General features: G+C 46.4%; 1 protein-coding gene across 13 annotated transcripts in view; it reads left to right on the top strand.

Annotated features, from left to right (window-relative positions):
* The window catches only part of AFAP1 (actin filament associated protein 1), a 177,365-nt gene that overhangs the window by 42,257 nt on the left and 119,739 nt on the right, over positions 1 to 15,369 (top strand). For 2 of the 13 annotated variants that reach the window (XM_078367589.1, XM_054253508.2), the window contains exon 1: positions 4,729 to 5,108. The exons of 10 other annotated variants lie outside the window; for them this stretch is intronic. The gene's annotated coding sequence lies outside the window, so the exon portion shown is untranslated. Of the gene's footprint in view, positions 1 to 1,601; positions 1,711 to 4,728; positions 5,109 to 15,369 lie in introns of those variants that run through there. One more of the 13 variants, XM_078367586.1, reaches the window with a different exon arrangement.

Raw genomic sequence — 15,369 nt, 5'->3', positions numbered from 1 at the left:
TAGAATTAGGAGAGGGAAAGAGTCTCTGGACCAAACTGCTTCAGAGGTTGGGGAGAGGAGGGGAGCCAGCAGAGACCAGCCCGGTAGGTGGCAGAACCAAAGGAACCGTTTCCAGAAGGATGGGCCTTAGATTCCCTGTGTCACTTGCTGCCGGACGGTTGGTGGGTAGGGCACGGAATGAGGACTGAGCCTTGGGTCTGGGGGGAGTGTGGACCGAGCCTTGATAGCTGGACTTGGTAACAGGGATGCCAGTAAGTGACTCAGAGTGGGCAGACGTGGGAGGAGGGAAGCCGAGAGTGGTGCAGACCCTCGTTGGGGGTGTTTGCTTTATTCTAGAAGGTTCATTGTGATATTGTTCAGTATAATTGAGTTTATCTTGTAACTTCTGAGTCCTCATTCTGGGGAGCAGATTAACATTCCTTAGCTGGAAAACCAAAGGTGTATGTAAAAAGCCCTCTTTTAATGGCAGGTTATACCGAGTGTTAAGCATTGCAGAGAACTTGTTCTCCATAGAAATGGGTCCCTTTGGATTCGTTCTGTAAAAAGGTCTTTCCGGAGAACTCACATGTTCACGGAGAAGTGGTAACCTGGGAATGTAGTCTTTTTGCTCTTTTGAAGCAAAGATGGTTGAGCTGATGATTTCTAAAGTTGCTGGTACTTTTGGGGGCAGCTGTTTACTGAGAAGGCCTCAGTCTGTCACACGTTAGGTTCGTGTCCTTGAGTCCTGAGAGTCCGTTTTCTCACCTGGAGAATGATGGTATCTACTCTGCAGACATTATCATTCACAAGAATTCGAGTGTCTTGTCTGGAAAGTTTACTGGCCTTCCAAGAAGCGTGTCAGGGAGACCAGATTCAGTTTCTTTGGGGTGGGGAATGGCTACGGTTTCTGAGCACTTACTATGTGTTACGCTGGGGAGCAGGCAGAGTTACAGATGATCTGCAGTTAATCCCCGTAATCACTCTGTAAGGTGGAGATTATCCTTTAGAAGCTTTTTTTTCAGATAATAATTATATTGATAGTGACTGTAGTAGTCGAATTCACTGGAGGCTTCTTATGAGCTAAGGACTGTGCTAAATTCTTCACATAATGACATTTAAAAACATTAACGACAAGCCTCTGATCATCCTCATTTTTAGGGAGAGATAAGGTTGCGCGACACTGTCGTCACGGCCGTGCCTGGCAGGCGGGGAAGCAGAGCTCCCGCACCGACCCTTCACCAGTGTAGTCCGTTCATTCACGGTGTCCAGACAGCTCTATAGCACATCCTTGTGGAGTCTGGATCTCATCCATTCTCCATGGCAGCCCCAGCCCTGCGAAGCTGGTGTGTGAGACCAACCATGCTGTTTAATTTGCTTCCATTAGCACAGTGACATATGTTACCCGGAGCCTGGTGCCACCCGCCCCTCCGCCTGTACCCACATGCACAGTGGTGGAGCCATCTGCCCGGGAGACAGGGGCAGAGAGACAGCTGGCCTTTCAGCCTCCCCTCCCTGGAGATCAGCCCGTGGCCCTCCCTGCCCCTGGTGGTTGGAGCTTCAATCCTAGACCTCCTGTTGGGAGCCCGAGAGGCTTTTCCTGTTTGGCAGCAGAGCCCAGAGGCCTTTTTCTGAGATGATAGCAGCTGGATAACTCAGGAGCCTCACTTCAGGCCTCTTCATTGGCGGGCCGTATGACGAGAGGGGCCAGTGAACAGAAGGGTGGCTAAGCAGGTGTGTAGAAGGAACGGACAGAGCTGCAGCGGTTGCTGGGTCAGACACAGATGGACCAGGCCCGCTTGGTCTGCCTGCAGCGCAGAGTCTGCATTCTGAAAGCAGTGTGGTCACACTTAACAAAGAGAGCTGGCCTCTCTCATGGCTAACAGAGTCCCTGGGGCTCAGCCGTCACCCGGCTTGCCTTGACCTTGTGCGTCTCTTCTGCCTCCGAATTTATGCTCCCCTGTGTTAAATGTTTCTTCTGTGTTAGTGTTGTATCCTCTGTCTTCAGGTTTTCCTTTTTGGAGTTTTGTCCCCTAAAGACCCAGAAAGAGGTAAGCAAGCTTTTCTCTATCGGAGCAGAGAGTACGTATTGTAGGCTTTGGGCTTTGTTTCGAGACCCAACCCAGCTGCTGGGGTGTGAACACGGCCTAGGTGATACGTAAATGAATGACGTGGCTGGATCCCAGTAGAACATTATTGGCAAAAATAGGCTTTGGGCCGGATTTGGGCTGCTCAGATCTCCCCTGCCATGGATGGTGGAGGATATGGGTAAACCTCTGCGAATTGAACCCTCACTGTTCCCAAGTCATTTTAGGTCTTGTTGAATTTGACAGAGTGACTGTCAGCCAGATGCCAAGCGCAGTGTTTGGGGTGTTGTTCTTATTGTGCTAGCTCCCTTCTTGGGGGCTTTGCTGGTGATTTCAGCTCAGCCTCTGTTGAAGGCCTCTGGCGCCCGCTGAGGCCATGGGGGGGAAGCGGGGGAGGCAGCAGCATTCGTATTATTTCCTTAAGGAACATTATTGCCGGTTCCTTCTGCATTGGAAATACCCTTCCCTTGGTATACCAGAGTCCGTGGCTTAGGGCCCGGTCCATGGCCAGCAGTGTAGGCATCACCCGGGAGCCTGTGAGAATGCAGATGATCAGGCCGTCCCCAGATCGAGTGAGTCAGAACCTGCCTTTAACAAGGCCCCTGGTGGCGAGATGTGTCCCCAGGAAAGGTTGAGAGGCATGGGTTTAGGGTGTTCCAAACTGAAGGACAGAAAGTGTTTTAAAAATCCTGGAATCTTTAGCTTTTTTACATTAAAAGTGTGGTATAGCTGTAGAGTGTGAAGGCGGTTTTCTGTCTTTTTAGGCATCTTACAAGAGTCATGATTCAGCAGTGTTTTCCTGATGGAAAGGGGACGTTGCTAGTCACTGATTTGGAATAGTATGAAGAGCCGTGGACTGGTTAGAAGGGGCCAGGTGAAACGGGGTGGTTTCTGCCACCCTTGGCAGTGGGGCTGGGACAGTCCCCTGATCTCTTTGTGTCTTCGTTTTCTCATATGTGATATGAGATATTCTGAGAGGTAAGAGTGAAAGTTCGTATGGTTGAAATGCTCCAGTTTATCTCTTTCGGGTCATGTGTTTTGATGTTCATCTGTCTTTTTACCTGTCTGCCACCTGCCATTTCAAGGAGGATATTTTCATCTTCTTTTCTATAGGATCCCCCATCCCGCTGCCCTCCACCACCGTTTGACTCATGGACTACAGTTTCATCCCGGCTGGCTGGGTCAGGGCACAATCTCAAATGCATTCCCGAGTGGTGTGGGCTGTTATCGATGATGGCGGTTCCGTGGGAAAGGCTGAGTCCTGGGGGTTCGAGTTCGCGGCACCCTGGAAGCCACCAGATGTCGTGTTATAGTTCCGGTGCCTTAATCAAAGTTGGCGTTTTATTTAAATAGAATCATGGCTGAGAGATGCATGTAATGGAGTTGAAGTGTGAAAAGATGGAGGTGAATGTTGAGTGTCTGTTCTCTCAGTTGCTGGACACATGGCATCTCACAGCTGGCAGCATGCACACGGGATGATTCCCACCTCCCCTTTTCTCCTGCCACCCCTCTGCCAGTGTCTCCTTGGGGAATGCAGAGGTCTGTGAACGGACCTCTCTGTCTGGAACCTCCCACCGCTCCTCTGCCGAGCCTGCTGTCCCTGTGATCAGGAGCCCACCTGTCACTCTGGACATCTGCAGAGCCTTAGGTGTTCTAAGGGGCAGCTGGCAGCTGGCTGGGTCGTCTTTCATTCCATGTGGAGAGGCCCGTGTGGTTCTTAAGTGACGCTTCTCCACTTAGAGATGGTTCCGGAGCCTCTTTTGTCCCCTGCATCTTAAATTTACCCATCCCTGCAGTGATTCAGGAGAAATTTGCTTTTGACTTTCCTAGCCTGTGGGCCCTTCACCTCTGCACTTCATTTACTTCACTCATAAAGTGAGTGAAAAGTCTGCTTTTTTTTTTTTTTTTTTGAGTTGGTGTTTTGTTCTTGCTTCCCAAGCTGGAGTGCAATGGCATGGTCTCGGCTTACTACAGCCTCCGCCTCCTGGGTTCAAGCAATTCTCCTGCCTCAGCCTCCCAAGTAGCTGGCATTACAGGTGCCTACCACTGTGCCCAGCTAATTTTTTGTATTTTTAGTAGAAATGGGGTTTCATCGTGTTGGCTAGGTTGGTCTCGAATCCCTGACCTCAGCTGATCCTCCCGCCTTGGCCTCCCAAAGTGCTGGGATTACAGGCGTGAGCCACGGTGCCTGGCCTTTTTATTATTTTTTTAAATGAGACCATGTTGATAAGTTCAGCCTTCCTTTTCTTTCTCCTTTGTTTTTATTCCTTTCCTTTGATAGAAGAAAGACTCATTCATGAATATCAAGATGTAACACAGCTTTAGGGTAATGAAGAGAACACAGGTTATTAGGGCCCGTGATTAGGAATCCTGCTGTCTTCCTTATGAAAAACAGAATTAGCTCTTAATATGCCGTTGTTACCTAACTTTAATGCTGTTGTGTAGCAAAATCTCTGACAATTCTATTTACCTAGATCTAGTGTTATCAGTTAGAATATGTCGTGTTTCCTGTTGAATTTTACTTACCTTGACCTATTAGGGTTTCCCTCTGATTCTTGGCTGTGTGCCTCTCACGTGCTTCTTCAGCCCACAGAATCCCAGTCCATGAAGACAGAGGGCATGCCCCCACCCCGAGCTCACTCACAGCCTCACAGCCTCTGCTGTCAGTCTTTCCTCGGGACACAGACCCGGGCAACTACTCATCTGCTTCCTGGCCCTGCAGATTCCTTTGCCGGTTCTAGAATTTCACTGAAACGGAGTCACACTTTTGGCTTTGTGTTAGCTTCTTTTGCATGGCCTTTTTTGAGATTAACCTGAGTTACGTGTGTGGGTAGTTTGTTGTTTTTTGGTAGTTTATTTTGATTGCTGAAAAATATTCTATAGTGTGAACATATCACGATCTGTTTATCCATGTGCGTTCTAATGGCCACTTATGCTGTGCCCAGTCTTGGGCTGTTAGGAAGAAAGCGGCCATTGTTTTTTTGTGGACACATGCAGTGATGCCTCTTAGGTAAATAGCCAGGAGTGGCACTACTGGATCCCATGGTAAGTGTACATTTAGCTTTATAAAAAACTGCCAAACTGTGTGTCCTCCCACCGGGAAAGCGGGAGGATTCTAGTTGCTCTCCAGTTTTGCCAAGCGTTGATAGGACGAGTCATGTAAATTTCAGCCATTCTGTTGGATGTATCGGGGCATCTCGCTGTTACTTTAATTTGCATGGAGCCGATGACTCATGACATTAGCGTATTTTATGTGCTTATCGGCCATTCTTTTCTGTGTGAAATGTCTGTAACTACTTTACTTATTTTTTATTAGGTTATTTGTCTTCTTATTTTTGGTGTTCAGTGTATTGTTGCAAGTTCTGTGTCATGAAATATGTATTGAAGAGATTTTCTTCTGATTTTCTTAAAGATTTCTTTTAAAAAGTTTAATTTATTAATTTTTTTCTTACAGATTAGTACTTCTGCTGTCCTAAGAAATCTTCGCTACCTCCAGAGTCATAAATATTTTTGCCTGTGTTTTCCCTGAGATGTCTGACCGTTTTATCTTTTATGTTTAGGTCCTGTCTGTTTAAGGTAATTCCTGTATTTGCTGTGACACAGGGTAGAGTTTAGTTTCCATGCTGACATCGGTACCAGTTGTTCCCAGGACTTTTTCTTTCCTCCCATTGCATCACCTTGGTATCTTTGTCAGGAGTCAGGTGACTATTTATGTGTGGGTGAATTTCTGGGCGTTGTTCAGTTCACCAGTGTATCCAATGCTCATACCACACTGTATCGATTATTGTAGCTTTATCGTAAGCCTTGAAGCTAGGTAAGAGAAGTCTTCCAACACTGTTCGTTTCTTCTACAATCGTTTGGCAATTTTGTATTCTAGTTCTTTGTTTTCATTTTCATATATTTTAGAATTGGCCTTTTTTTAAAACAAAAATTGCTTCTGGGATCTTGATTAAGGTTGTGTTACATCTATAGATGGATTTGGGAGAGAATTATTATTTTAGCAGTAAGGATTCTTCCAAATATAGTATCTCTCTTTTTATTTATGGTCCTCCCACCAGGCATAGACTGGTGTTTTTCTAACAACATCTCATAGTTGTCAGTTTGTAGATTTTTTTTTACACACTTTGTTAAATTTATCCTAATATATTTCACATATTTTAATACTATTAGAAGTGGTGCTAGGTTGTTGTTTTCCTTTTCTTTCATTTTTTCAATTGTTCTTTTTTTTTAAATGCTTCATTGAAGTAAATTTATGTACAATATACTTCACATATTTAAAGATACAATTTGATGAGTTTTAACTGTAAAGTGAGATAAAGAATATGAAAAATTTTAGATTTTTTTTAACAGATGCCTTTTATTAGATTTATTAGAAGACATTCTCCTGTATTCCTCATTTTCATGTCTGTTAATATGGTGAATTATATGTAATGATTTTCCAGTGTTAAACCAACCTTGAATTCCAAGGGTAAACTCCATTTGGTCTTAATGTGTTATCCTTTTTGGATATTGTTTAATTTGCTAAAAATTTTGTTAATGGCCTGGCGCAGTGGCTCAGGTCTGTAATCTCAGTACTTTGGGAGGCTGGAGTGGGCAGATCACCTGAGGTCAGGGGTTTGAGACTAGCCTGGCCAACATGGCGAAACCCCATCTCTACTAAAAAATACAAATATTAGATGGGTTTGGTGGCACGTCCCTGTAATCCCAGCTACTTGGCAGGCTGAGTCTGGAGAATTGCTTGAACCCAGCAGGTGGAGGTTATAGAGTGAGCTGAGATCATACCACTGCACTCCAGCCTGGGTGACAGAATGAGACTCCATCTCAAAAAAAAAAAAAAAAAATTTCTGTTAATGATTTTTCTGTCTGTGTTCATGAGGTATGTTGGTCTGTTTCGGTTCCTTGTAATGTCTTTTTTTCTGAGTTCTTTGCTGGCCCTTCTCTTCTACAAGAGTTTGTAGAAAATTGGTATTGTTTCTCCTGAAATGTTTGATAGAATTCATTAGTGAAGCTGTCTGGGCCTGCAGTTTTCTTTACTATAGAGCTATTCAGATAGTCTGTTTCTTCTTTTCTGTCTCCGAAAGTTTGCATCTTGTAAGGAATTTGGCCATTTCATCTACGCTGTTGAATTTGTGGGCATGAAGCTGTTCATAATATTTTCTTACGGTCATATTAATGTCTGCTGCCTGTGTGCCCTGTACTCATGTCCCCCTCTCCTTACTGACCCTCAGGAGAGGAGGAATTCAGGATTTATTGGTGAGTAGCCTCCTGGCCACACATTCAGAGCTGGCGGAAATGTATTTATAGCAGAAGGAGTTAAGAGAGCTGCTGGGGAAGGAACAGCAGCTGAGAGAGCTTGTGATTTGGTGCATTTAGGTGAATCACAATGTCAGTCCTTTCTGTATATTAAATAACTTGTTTTTCTAAAATGTCGCAATTTCATTTTTGAAAATCCAAGTTTTTGTATCAAAACAAAGTGTTCCTGAAATTAGTAATTGTTCTTTATGGGGCTGGGCGTGGTGGCCCATGCTTTAATCACCGCACTTTGAGGCTAGGAGTTAGAGACCAGCCTGGCCAACATGGTGAAACCCTGTCGCCACCAAAAATACAAAACCTAGCTGGGCATGGTGGCGCAAGCCTGTAGTCCCAGCTACTCGGGAGGCTGAGGCAGGAGTGTCTCTTGAACCTGTGAGACAGAGGTTACAGTGACCCGTGATTGTGCCACTGCACTCCAGCCCAGGTGACAGAGCAAGAGTCCTATCTCAAAAAAAAAAAAGTTGTTTTTAATGAAATAAAAACAAATAGCACGGCAATTTTAAAAAAAACATAATAGCATAATAGTACTGAACCAGAAGAAAGACAGAATCCTCCCTTGTGTATAAGGACATGCTGAAAGCGTGTGTTGCCCAGTAAGAGTGAATGCATATGTGAATATTCTGAGTAAGTCTGCAGTGCTGGCAGCACCGATCCTTAAAATAGTAATATCAAAATGATTTAAAGCCTCATAAATGCTCACTGCAAATGGTTCCATCATCATCCTAATTTTGATTCAGTTGGTTTTACTTTTGAGTACTTTTTAACGTTACGTTGGTGGCTTTGTTCCGAGTTTGATTTCTTTTAGCTTCATTGATTTGCAAGAGCAAAAAACAGGAGATTCTGAAAATCTGAGATAAAATTGTTGGTTGGATGCATTTTCCTGTGGCACCCGTCATCACTTCTGCGTGCTTTTATTCATTTGCCACTCTTTGCCTCTCACTCGGGCTCGCCTTTGCTTTGCTTGTCATGGGATGCCCCACGCTTAGAAACCCAAATATTTGTGCGGTGACTTCATTGTTCCTGTTTTTAGTGAATGTTCAAAATATCTGACAAGAAAGAGAGTGTACGTTTGCATCTCCTCCTTCCATTCTCCTGTTACTCTCATTCTTTGCCTTCTCTTGACTGGTGTGCCCCTTCCCGCTCCAGCCTCCCACTCCGCCAGTTCATCTTTAATGCTGCCTCTGGAAGGGTCTCTCAGAACTGGAGATCCGTGGACACCGCTGTTTCTGGAAAGCTTCTGTGATTCTTCCTTCCCTAGAATGAGGTTCTGTGAGTCCAGGTGTGTGTGTGTCTGCTGTTCCTGGTTGTGAGCCCTTGGGTGTCAGGGATACCATCTCACTTGTCTTTAGCCTGAGTTTAACGTCGTGAACGTAAATGTTTAATAACTTGCTCCTGAACTGAGTCGACCTTCTGTAAATGGAGTGGAAACACTGTGCTTTCAATACTGTATTTGAAGCTTGTGTTAGCCACCAGCTCGGATTGTGCTGGTAAACTTCTCCCAGCCTGGGCATCAGGAGGTCTGGCTTCTGTTACCCATTTTCAGGTTCTGTATATTATTTTGATGAGCAAGAACCATACCCAGATCTAGGTCCTATTTTTTGCTTTCTATAGAACAATCGAAGGATATTTTCCATCATGTTTTGTCTTGTCCAACAGTGAATGAATCTGACTTTTAAGGGTCATGCTAATTTTCTGAAGGAATGTGTTCTGTGGAGATTACACCAGCTCTTTTGAAGACTCCTTGCTAGATCCTTATAATTCAGAAAGGATCATTCTTAGGACCCAGAATATACACACACGCACACATATCCCTTTTATAAACACAGACTTTCCTTTGGGATATTGATAATTTTTTTTTTTTTGAGATGGAGTTTCACTCTTGTTGCCCAGGCTGGAGTACAGTAGCAGGATCTCAGCTTACCACAACCTCCACCACCTGGGTTCAAGCGATTCTCCTGCCTCAGCCTCCCGAGTAGCTGGGACTACAGGCATGTGCCACCGTGCCCTGCTAATTTTGTATTTTTAGTAGAGACAGGATTTTACCATGTTGGCCAGGCTGGTCTCGAACTCCCTGCCTCAGGTGATCCACCTGCCTTGGCCTCTCAAAATGCTGGGGTTACAGGCATGAACCATTGTGCCCAGCTGATAAACCTTTTAAAGATCCAGCTGTCAGAGTCAGTGCTGAAACTGCACCGTGATTGTCATGGTTCTCTTCAGACACCGGAGAGTTATGAATAGACTTTATTTGCTTTCCCTTTTTAGATGCAGGTTAAACTGATGTTAGCTGAGTGTCCCCAGAGTCAGAGGTTTGCATTTACAGCGGTCCTTGGATCGTCACTGCAGTGCGGGTCGGCACATAACTGTTATTATCCCCACATTATACATGAGGGAACTGGGAACCAAAGCAGTTTAATGACCTGTATTCAGAGCCATCCAGTTGTTCAAATAATGGTCATCAAAAGGAATTTCAGATGCAGTCCAGCTGAGGGAAGCTTTCCAGCCAGACAGTGCCTCAGGCTGTGCTGCTTCTCCTGAGAGTTCTTAGATCCACCTTGAAGCAGCCCTTTTAGAGGATCTGCGGAGGCCGGTGGAAGTAATGGGGAGAGTCTGCATGGAGAGTCGGATTGTAACCCTATAAGGGAAAGTATGCAGGGGCCCTGCTCGAGCACAGAGCCTTTGCTTCACTGCACATGAGCTCCGACTCCCTCAGGAGCACTGAGTATTCCCACACAGAGGGCTGATCCACCTGCTCCAGAAAAGGAACTTGTCAGAATGAGTCTTTCCCACTTTTTCTGTGTCCTAGGACTATCACAAAAGACACAGTTACTAATCACGAGAGGACGGTCCATGGCGTCTTTCTCTGCAGTTTTCTCTTTAAAGCAGATCTCAGGAATGTGTATCCTGGAACTCCGGAAACATCAAAGTTACTAATTCACCAAACACACACTGATTGTCGTGGCCTTGTTTCCACATCAGGTGTGTGCTCGGCGATCCGGGCAGAGAGAAGCCACACAGTGGTCCCTGCCTCCAGACTGGCTGCTGGCTAGTGGAGGAGATAGACACCTCAGCCGGTTACCACGGCGTAGCAGGAGATGCAGTGATGGTAGGCCTGACGTGAGGGTGACGCGGTTGAGTCTTGAGCAGCGCCACAGAGAGAGACAGCCAGGTGAAAGAGGGGGTGGTAGTGACATTTGTGAGGGACAAGGCAGGGACACACAGGGTTAAGCATACCGGGCAGAGAGCTGCGGCTGGTGCAGAGGCCTGAGGCAGAAGCAGGCATGATATTAGTGGGAAACTGAAGGGCTGGGAAGAGCTGAAGTGGGAAACGTAAGCAGAGTGGAAAGAGACAATCAAGAAAATAAGCAGAGTCTAGGTTAGTTAAGATTTTGATACAGGATCCGGAGAAGTCACTGAAAAGAATGTAAGGGACCAGGGTGATTTTTCTGAAAAGCAGGTTGGTCGTGGTTTGGGACCCGTTTCTTTATTGGAGCCTTACATCTAGCGCGGCAGTCCTCAGGAAGAGCAGTGAGAGGGGTTTTTGTGAAAGAGTTCTCCAGTGTCCTTTCTGTGTTGAAGAAAGGTCTAACCATCAACCCCGCCTCTCTGGAGATAGTCAGCATGAAGCACAGGCGTGTGGCGGGCTGAGAACTTGAGGGAATGCACCGTGTGATGAGTTCAGCGCGAGGCAGGGTGGGGACAGGAGCCCGTAATCCGTGTCTGTTTTTCTCTAGGAGCTCGTCCTTACGTAGGCACATGATCCATCTTTTCTTTTTACATCTGATTTTGAGTCAGAATTAGAAAAATTGGTACACATCCAGGTTATGAAGGGATTCGTCTGCTTCTTCCGGACTGGAGTTGTTGCGTGTTTTGTATTTGGACTCTCACATGTCTTTAGAGGGTGTCTGGGGCACGTAAGGTCAGGCTTGAGTTTCACCTTTTCTGTTTCCCAAATAGCAGTTGTCCCAGCTCCAGTTACCAGGATGATCATTGTTCTTATACTTCTGTGTGTATTTGGGTGTGTTACTGGACTTGTCACTCTGCCGTGTTGATCTGACTGGGAATTAAACATGTTAGCATCAGGTCGTTTGCACGACAGGCCCTTATGTTATTAGTGAGCAGGTGGCCGGGCTGGCTCTCACCTCCTCGTTGTCGTTACACATCTTCGCAGTCTTATGTTTCCACATGAAGTTTAGAATCAGTGTGTTTAGTTAGTTCCAGAAACAAAGCAAACTTTATTGATACATGTCTTAAGACTATCTTGCATTGCTATAAAGAAATACCTGAGCTTGGGTAATTTCTAAAGAAAAGAGGTTTAATTGGCTCATAGTGCTGCAGGCTTTACAAGTAGGGTGCCGGCATTTCCGCAGCTTTTGGGAAGGCCTCAGGAAGCTTCCAGTCGTGGTGAAAGGCAAAGGGGGAGCAGGCGTCTCACATGGCAGAGCAGGAGCAAGGGAGGGAGTGGGGAAGGTGCCCCATACTGGAACAACCAGATCTCCGGAGTGGAACTCACTCACTACTGCGAGGATAGTGGCAAGCCATGAGGGATCCGCCTCCCACCAGACCCCACTCCCAGCACTGGGGATTACCTCTCAACATGAGATTTGGAGGGGACATCCAAACTATTTCAATATATTTATTGCTATTGCCTTAAATATATTTGTTAACTTAGGGAGAATTGACATCTTTGGTGTTAACTTGTCCTGTCCAAAGGCAAGGGGGACATCTTTCCATTTGGTCAAGTTTACTGCTTCATCTTTCCATCAAGTTTAAGTTTTCCTTATGTGACTTTTGCATATTTCTTGCTAAATTATTTGAAGTAGTTTACTTTCTTACGGTTTATAAGTGGGTGCCGGCCTTCCATGTTATCTTCTGGCTGTTTATTGTTTGAAATAAAGCTATGGTATTCATATCTTCTGCTTTACCAGGTTACTTTCACATCAGCTGCAAGTAGAAGTACTTTTTTTTTTTTTGAGACGAAGTCTTGCTCTGCTGCCAGGCTGGAGCGCGGTGGTGCGATCTCGGCTCGCTGTAACTTCGACCTCCCTGGGCTCAGGTGATCCTCTTCCCTCAGCCTCCTAAGTGACTGAGGCCACCGGTGCATGCCTTCACATCTGGCTAATTTTTTGTAGAGATGGGGGTTCACCATGTTGTCCAGGCTGGTCTCAAAGCAATCTGCCCACATAGGCCTTCCAGAGTGCTGGGATTACAGGTGTGAGTCACTGCACCTGCCCTATTCGATTTTCTAATGTTGAATCACCTCTGCATTTCTAGAATGAATCTTATTTGGTAATGATGTGGAATTAAGTGTTGGCTTCTGTTTGCTAATATTTTATTTAGGATTTTTGTGCTGATATAAGTAAAAGTGGTCTTTGGTTTTCTTTTTTGTGCTATCTCTATTAGGTTCAGACATCATGTTTATACTTGCTTCAAAAAAAGGGAAGAATTTGGTTATTTTCTTTCTATTTTTTTTTTTTTTGAGATGGAATCTAGCTAGCTCTCTTGCCAGGCTGCAGTGCAGTGGAGCCATCTCGGCTCACTGCAACCTCTGCCTCCCCGGTTCAAGCAATTCTCCTGCCTCAGCCTCCCAAGTAGCTGAGACTACAGGTGCTCACCATCACACCCAGCTAATTTTTGCATTTTTAGTAGAGATGGGGTTTTACCATCTTGGCCAGGCTGGTCTCGATTTCTTGACCTCATGATCTGCCCGACTCAGCCTCCCACAGTGCTGGGATTACAGGCGTGAGCCACCGCACCCAGCCCAAATTTGGTTATTTTCTATGTATTTTATCCTCTGGAAAAATTTATGTAGTAGTCTTGGTGTTTAAGATTTGGTATAATTCGCCTGTAAAACTACCTGTGTCTGGTGTTTGTTTGTCTTTTTGTGAGGGTAATTCTGGTAAATTATTTTCTCTCATGAAATTATCTATTTAACCTAGTTTCAAGTGTATCTGCCTAGAGTTGCACAGCATAGTGTTTCGTGACTTTTCTTGTGGGAGCTGTGGTACTTTAGGACTTCATAGTTTTGGAGGACAGGAGGTATGTGGGTCATGTTCATTTAGTGCACTCTTGGATCCTGGATCTCAGCAAGAGGAACATGTGCCAACAATGACGGTCATCGTTACCACTGATGAAATGCCTGGCTGTGCATGCGTGCTGGCTCATTTCATCCTTGTCATGATACTGAGATGTAGAATATCCATCTCGCTGTGAGGATGAGATAATTTGGGAGGTTACTTACCCAAAGTGACACAACTAGGAAGAATCAGCTGGGATGTGGATCCAGGTTTACATGGTGACAGAGTCCAGATTTCTTTCTCTTTCTCTCTCTCTCTCCCTCTTTTTTTTTTTGAGAAGGAGTCTCACCCTGTTGCTTAGGCTGAAGTGCAGTGGCACGACCTTGGCTCACTGCAGCCTCCGCCTCCTGGGTTCAAGTGATTCTTCTGCCGTGGCCTCCTGAGTAGCTGGGACTATAGGCATACACCACCATTCTCCGCTAATTTTTGTATTTTTAGTAGAGATAGGGTTTCGCCATGTTGGCCAGGCTGGTCTCAAACTCCTGACCTCAGGTGATCCGCCCACCTCGGCCTCCCAAAGTGCTGGGATTACAGGTGGGAGTCACTGTGCCCTGCCCAGAGTTGATTTCTAAGGAGCAGTGGAGGATGAAGGCCAAGGCAGGGACAGAATGCTCATCCCAAGATGGTGGGGTATGAGCTGTGCTCATCGGCATTGACAGAATTCAGTGGGGTGGGGAGAGGTCAGGGAGGACATGCCGTGTGGGGGCGCCTGCAGGAGAGGTAGCCTTGGCTGAGGTGGAGGGCGCTATCAGAGGGCCACCCCACAAGGGCCAGCAGGTTGGACTGCTGGGGGATGAGTGGTGTAGACTAGTCGGGGCAGGGAGGATGTACAGAGGGCACAGGGAGACCCAGATACTGTTCCCACCCCCCAGTTTAGACTAGATAATGGGGAGTTGCCTAGGTCTAGGTCCTGGGAGCTTCCGCACTGGGTTAGAAATGTGAAGGGAAGAACCATAGGGGAAGGATCGCAGATAAAAATATAAAGGAAATAAAAAGGCCGCCAGCAGCTGTCTGGGTTGTACGAGGCAGGCGAGTATCATTCCGAATGCAAACAGGTGTTTCGCACGTCAGTGAGGTGAGGAGCCTGTGGGGAATGTGGGTGTGGCAGGGGCTGTGGAGTCCGTCCCCCATGGCAACTTGCCCTGTTTCTGAGATGCTGCAGGAAGTGACGGGTCGTTAACAGTGTTTTCCCAGCGCCAGTCACAGGAGACATTCCTTTCTCTGGTTTTCTAGGAGAGCCCAGACAGACGGGCCTAGGCCTTGCAGGCCCCGTGTGAGGGAGGAAGGCAGTTCCGTGCGCAGCGCCAACCCTTTGACCGGCGGTTTGGTGACCCTGTTCCTGGCCCTCACCCCTTTACCAAATGCTTTGTGACTTCAGGCCGCTTTTCTTCTCTGGGCCTCAGTTACCACACGTGTGAAACAACGGCCTCTGGGCTCCAGGGTCCCTCCTAGTTTTCAAACCCATGACTGAGTCATGAAGGGAAAGAAAATTCCTTTAGAGTTGTTTGGGTTCCCACAAACCATAAGCCACTTCTTTTGTTTTGTTGAAATAAATGAACTCACTGCCCAGTCTGAGCCAGAGATTTGCGGAGTAGTGAAGGGGCTAGTCACACAGGAAGTGCGTTGCTTTGTCCAGCTGTCTCCTGGAATGTCTGGTTCTTCTTTTCCCTGCTTCTTTAGGACCATGGGAAAGCAGAAAGGCTGGGTGTGGGGCACACGCCTGGCATCCCAGCACGTTCGGAGGCCCGGGAGTTCAAGACCAGTCTGGCAAATAGTGAGACCCTGTCTCTACCAAAAATGTAAAAAATCAGTCGGGTGTGGTGGGGCGTGCCTGCAGTCCCAGCTGCTTGGGAGGCCGAGCTGTGATATGTGATTGCGCCATTGCACTGTAGCCTGGGCAGCAGAGAGAGACCCTGTCT

This window comes from Callithrix jacchus, chromosome 3 (genome assembly GCF_049354715.1).
Source record: "Callithrix jacchus isolate 240 chromosome 3, calJac240_pri, whole genome shotgun sequence".
NCBI classification, from domain to species: Eukaryota; Metazoa; Chordata; class Mammalia; order Primates; family Cebidae; genus Callithrix; species Callithrix jacchus.
The sequence above is the reverse complement of the archived record's forward strand: the minus strand, read 5'-3'. Positions and strand labels throughout refer to the sequence as shown.